The sequence below is a fragment of the Chrysochloris asiatica genome, unplaced genomic scaffold (genome assembly GCF_000296735.1).
Source record: "Chrysochloris asiatica unplaced genomic scaffold, ChrAsi1.0 scaffold00012, whole genome shotgun sequence".
Taxonomy (NCBI): Eukaryota; Metazoa; Chordata; class Mammalia; order Afrosoricida; family Chrysochloridae; genus Chrysochloris; species Chrysochloris asiatica.
The window spans coordinates 14,942,503-14,949,369 of NW_006408530.1; positions in this window are offsets into that span (position 1 = coordinate 14,942,503).

Consider the following 6,867-nt stretch of genomic DNA (forward strand, 5'->3'; position numbering starts at 1 on the left):
TATGGCAATAGTAGTGAGGTTGGCCTAGGATCGGACAGTGTTTTGTTCTGCTGTGCATAAGGTCACTATGAGTAGGTACCGACTCGATGGTACCTAACAACAACAACATTGGTGATTGCATATATATCAGAGTAGAACTTCCCTTCACAGGCTTTTAGATGGCTGTTTTTTGTTGTTGTTGTTTTGTTTTGGAGGTAGACTGCCAGGCTTTCTTCTCAGGTAACTCTGAATGAATTTAAACTTTTTTTTTTTTTTTTTTTAAGCTTTTATTGTAAACTGAATGAACATTTACAGGGAAGATTATCAGTTTTACATTCAACAAATCATATTTTGTATCATTGCAATGATTACAGTCCCCTCCATGCACCATCAGTTAACAGTATTTACCTCTCTGGTCTTTTGTTTGTTTGTTTTGTTTTTTGATGTACACACACCATATAGAAAATATATATTCATTTAAATGTCCAATTTTGCAAGCCAGTTCCTGGCCCACAGACCCACAGCCTTCCTCACTTTGCCATTGCCTCTGTCCCTGTGGCTGCTGTCACTGTTTTTCTCGTTAGGATCCCACACTCCTCTCATGTCTTCCCTCTTAATGGTACTAGAGTACTCTGTTCCTGAAATGGAAAGACTAGCTACTCCCCCTTTTTGAACTAAGAGGATACAGATGAGTAGAATTGCAGATATGAGGAAGTTAAGAGCATATCAGCAAAGCATATATTTTGACTGGAGAGTTTACAAGGAAGACTGGGTAAGTAGTTTGGAAATACAGGAAAGGTTTTATAGGCAAACTTTAAGAAGGGTCTGAGGTGTTTTCAGTAAATTTTGGAAATCAAGTGTTATTTTCTAGCCCACTGCTCTCAAGTTGTAAACTTTTAACCTTTTGGTTAGCATTTGAGCATATAGGACCAGGAAGTGTTTCGTTCTGCTGTGCATAAGGTCGCTATGAGTTGGTACTGACTCGATAGCACCTAACAACTGTTTACACCACCCAAGGATTCCTGGTACTATTTAATCAAGTCACATTTCTCTGTTTTTCTTAATTTATAAAATACAAAATTCTATCTATCTGATGATATTAGCAATCTGATGGTGCAGTTAGTCAGGTGTTAGATTGCTAATCAAAATGTCAGCAGTTTGAGCCCATCAGTCATTCCATGAGAGAAAGATGAAGCAGTCTACTTCTGAAAAGATTTACAGCCTCAGAAACCAGATGGAGCACTTCTACTGGGCCTATAGGGTTTCTATGAGTTGGAATCAACTTCTTAGAATTTGCCTATGACACCTTCCCGGTATTTCCAAACCTCTTACCTAGTCTTCCTTGTAAACTCTCTAGACAAACTAGATGCTTTACTGACATGCTCCTAACGTCCCTGTGTCTGCATTTGTATGCTCTTAGAGTAGACGGGCATTTTCTTTTCTCTGCTTTACATCCATCTTTGAAAACCCTACACATCCATCAAGCTTGAGCTTAAACATGTTCACTACTGTGAAGATTCTCTGATTAGTAAGACATGACATTTTCCTTCTCTATCTCACAGCACTCTATATGTTTGTTGTGGTATATCTCCCTCTTTGCTTTGTATTATTTGCTTTGATGTAATTTATCTCACCTACAAAATTGTAAGCTATATAAAGACTAACTGTCTTTATATAGGAGTGTTATTCATCTGTCTCCTATATGAAATTGTAAAGAATTGTGATTGCTCTGATATTTGACGTATTTGCCAATTAATAATTTAATCTGCCATAATATGACAGACACTAGTAAAAGACATGAGACACATAGTTCAGAAATAAGAGTCAGAATGGCAGCATTTTCTTATGCAAGTTCTCTGATCCCCAGTTTCAGGAGAACAATGTGAGCAGGACCAGGCGAAAGACGTACACGCAGTGCAGCACATGACAAAAAATTTCCCTTTCTTGTACTGAGTTTAGGGAATTTCTATCTTTTATACTGGACAGTATGCACATCTGCCATTTGTTCCCAAACCAAAAAACAAATAAAACTCACTACCATAGAGATGATTCTGACTCAGGTTTTGTGAGGTTGTAAATCTTTATGGACACAGAAAGTTTCATATTTCTCCCAAGGAGTAGCCAGTGGGTTTGAATTACTGACCTCACAGTTAGCAGTTCAGTACTTATCCTATAGCATCCTCTGCTCCTTAGGGAGACATTATATCTACCTTCCAAGACTATTAACAATAAAAATAGTTTTACAACAAAGGTATGCAGCACCTCTTCTCTCAAAGCACGCCAATATATGAGGAGCCCAAGGAGACCTGTGTGATCTAAGAATTCTTCATTCATTCAACAAGTATCTTACGAACACCTCAAATATGCCACAGTTTCAGACACCAGGAAATGGTAAAAAGGAAATCTTTCTAAAAATCTAGGTGGAAAAAAATGTGAAACAGATGGAACCTTTGGGATGTTGTATTACCAGTCCATTATGTTCTTCTTAATGTGGATATATATATAATATATATATTTTTAATTCTGATATATTTTATACTTTGTATTACATTTTCCTCTGGATTGATAACAGACCCATTGCCTTATATCTTACAGCTTCATATGCATTGCAGGGTAATAAAATGAGCAAATCATATTTTACTCTTTGCTTTCAACAAAACACTTCATTAGAAAATGCCATGCAGCTTAATCTACAGCTATCATTGTTAGCAAGTACAAATGTTGCTATACATTTCACTTTAAGTATCTATATTTGGACCTGGGATATGTGATAAATATGTAAAGAATATATTTCACTTTATATATGGAGAAAAAAAAAAGACCCTCGTTATTGAATGAACTAATGAGGGATGTCAATTTTCCTTATTTTAGTAGACAGCTGAACCTATTTACTATTACCATGATGACTGCTACTATTATTAATTTAAAAATCAAAGCTTAAAAAGAAATATTTTACAAAGAATTGTCAATTGTTTTTGCACTTTTTTGTTTTCAGCTCTGAATTAGGAGCATAAATTGTCCCAAATCAGATTTAAAAAAACCATTATAATACAAGTGATCAACAGAAACATTGAAAATATGTCATTTCCCTATAGATATCCTCCCTTTGTAATGGTGAGATGTTTAGTTCAGACTCTATCTATGTAATCTCACTTTATTTAATAGATTCAATTAGTACTGCCAATTGTTAAAGGGAGTGTGTTTGCATTTGAGGAAAATAATGTTTACCCAACAGAAGAATGACTTTATCAGGGTTTCAAATGATAAAGAGCAGTTCTTTTGTTCAGTATCTGCATAGACCATTCTCAGCTCTTAGAAAGTTTTGTAGAAAGTGCATTAATGTAATAGTTTTTACAGTCTGTATAGTATAAAATAGACTCAGATTAAGCTAGCAGACTTGTTATTTGACAGTTTATAAAATATTTTAGTATCTTTTTGGCAGTAGCAGTTTGAATGTTGGCAAATGTACACATCGCTTGCAGTTTCAAAACCTTGTAATGAGTATTTTCCACTGTAATAGCAGAGAGCTGAAATTTGGATAAACCACTTAGACTTGTGAACTCTGACATGCATGGTAACAATGTCTTTGTAAAAGAATTTTGTCAAGTATTGGAGCTCCTACTAATAGCACATCCATCTTTCTGCACACCATAAATCTTAAGAAAATTTCTATTACTCTGCAATTTGTCTGGCTTATGCTATTTATTAGCCATTTTATTCTGCTGCTTTAAGAAGTAATGTGATGTTCATTTTATTGCTGGTTCAATAAATTGTTAATTATAATGCAGTGATTGCTGCTGACGTGATTTAAAAGCCACATTAGCACTATAGCATTAAGTTTTAACTATTTTACCCTTCAATTCCCTGTTTATACAACAGTAAAAGGAAAATAGCCTTAGACTAATTTAAAAAATGAAGGTACTTATATCTATTGATCACATGACACATTAGAAACTCTTTTTTTTTTTTTTTTTTAATAAAGGTTACACTTCTGTCTAGAAAAAGAGGGGGGAATGGGTGAGCAAAGTAAAATGGAACACCTTAAGAAAATAGAATATGATTTTAAGACAGGTTGAATACAAGTGACGTTAACTATGTTACATCTATATATTTTAATAGTATGGTCTTTCTATAAAATATTAAATAGGAAGGCATGTAGGTCAAACTAATTTGGTAAATATTTTGCTTCTGGAATTAAAAAAAAAGTTGGTAAAAAATGCAATAGAAATGACTTTTGAAGAATATTTTCAATTTAAATGGTCGAGCAGACAACACTATGAGCATACCCTTTTGCTGTTTTTCAGGCTCAATTAATGTAGAACTTTCCTATCTTGCCTTATTGTAGTTGGTAAGAGCTGTCAAGTCAGTCCTGACTCATAGCAACCCTGTGTAAGGTTTAGGAGGAGCAGCTGGTGAGCTCGAACTGCTGAGCTTGTGGTTTAAACGACCTTTGCAGTCCAGTGAATTAACCCACAGCACCACATCATGTTGTATAACTTTGGTGGTGGTGGTGGTGGTGGGCCTTTGAGTCAATTCTGACCCACAGCCACCAGTGTAGTTTCTGAAGCTGTAAACCTAAGGGATGAGAAAGCTTCATCTTTCTCACACAGAATGGCTGGTGGACTTGAACCTTATTGGCAAGTTAATACAATCTGCCATAGTAAGACAGACGTTCTAACATGTAACCCAGTATGCTGCCAGGGTTCCTTTGTATAACTTTAGATACCTAAATTCCAATCTTCTAAACATGAAAATCTTGATACTCCTCATATCATACATGTGGGCAGTTAATTATGTATCACCAGCGCTGTAGGCTAAGCACTGGACCACAAAGTTTGTTTGAACTGCAAGGTCAGTAGTTCAAATCCACCAGCCGTTCCTTGGAAACCCTGTATAGTCAGTTCGGTATGAGTTGGACAACTCGAAGGCACTTAACAACAACAACAACTATGTAATTCAGATTGTAAATTTTATCTTTTCATTCAAAGTGTAAGCTCAGTGAAGTGCAGGATTGCTTTGTGCTTGTTTATCCCCCCTCAAAATTCTTCAAATAACACACATACCATATAAACTTCAAATAAATGTTAACTGGGTCCAGAACTTACTCCAATACTTTATCTGAAGGTTTGATTATCAGATGATCTATAATATATAATTTTTGTTACACTGGTAAATAAGGGGTGTTCTGATAAAGGTACTCATATATCAGTTTAAAATTTATTTTCTATGAATTTTGAGGTTCAGTTTCTAAAACCGGGGAAGGGTGAAGGAGGTATATGACTTGATTTATTACTGTCTCTACCTCTTCTGAGGCACAGTAAGAGTTTTTGGAAGCCAATTAATTGTTCTATTATGATTTATTTTATTTTATTTTTTTAAGTTTTTATTGTGAATTATGTGATAGTTTCATGGGAGAACACCAGCTTTATATTCATCCTATAGTATTTCATTTCATTGCAATGATTACAAACCCTTCCATGCATCATCAAACAACCAAAGGATACACCTGCAAGTTGGACCCCTACCATCAGCACACAGCCCATTTCCCTCCCTGAGTCCAGTGTCCCAAGCTGCTCCATCTTTCTATGTCATCGTCTCTGCCTCCATTTCTGGCATCATTGCTTCTCTGGGTAGGGTCCCACATTCTGCTCTTCTCATTTGATGGTCCCAGGTACCTCCGCTCCTGGACTGCAAAGTCAACCACTCCCCTTCTTTTGTTACAAAACATCTATGTTTACATTTCTGACCCTCACAGTCAGTCCTGATAGCAATTATTCACTATCGTACCACAAGAGTTCTATGCCCATCTCCTTTCATCAGCTTTGTCCCAACAGATTAGAAACCACTCACTGGAGATTCTACATTCACCCACCTCCTCTGGAACTAACTAGGCTCTCTCTGGAAAGCTTGTAAGCCACTCACTTCTTGCCTTTGTAGCCCCTCCATTTTGGGTTGTTGTTGTTGTTAAGTGCCATCGAGTCGGGTCCGACCCATAGCGACCCTGTACAGGGTTTCTGAGGGTGTTGTAAATCTTTACGGGAGTAGAAAGCCTCATCTTTCTCCCGCGGAGTGGCCATCCCTGTCAACCCTGTGTACCGAGGGGGTGGGAATGATCCTTGCTATAAAGATTAGTTCCTTCTTTTGAGTTACTACATCCATAAGTATACATCAAGTTCATCAAATTGTATCAGATTACTCTTTTTATCCTCTTCTTTCATCTTCTAGCCAAGTTCTGATCATCCAGCCATGGAAGTCAGGTCAAGTGGGTATTATCTTCAAGTATACATGTTCTTGTACATCTCCCCTCACTTCAGATGCTTCACTCTACACTCTAGTCCTCTGTGGCCATGTCACTGTATCTGGGCCCAGGAGTCTCCGGGCCTTGCCATACTGCTGGCCAACCAAGTGTCAACCCAGGTTCACAGAATTCTATTGAATGAGGTTGGACTTAGCTCACAACTTCATTTCTGTTTTTCTCCCACTTCCCCTTATCAGTGACCAACATGGTTTGTGTATTCCACTTGAGTCTTAGTGTTGGGAGTTTGCTCTGAGGGGACCTGACCACTTGCCTTGATGGCTCCCAGGTGAACAGCTTGTTTGCTCTTGTAGTCAATCAAACTGCCATTATATATTTTTTTATTTTTTTCTGCCGGTCTTTCTTTCATGAAGTATCTTCTGTTCTTCTAGCCACTCCAGGCTGGTCTATTTGTCCTTCCAAGTGGAAATTCTGGATGGGGTTCAGGATTCCAACTCTGATCTTATGCAATGAAAAGGCTCCAAGGGAAACCGCTTTCACTGGGCAAGTCATAGCCTCCTTTAAGATATTCCAATCAATTATAGGCTGAAGACAGACTTACAAGCTATCTAGTGTGATGTTTCTGGCTATTC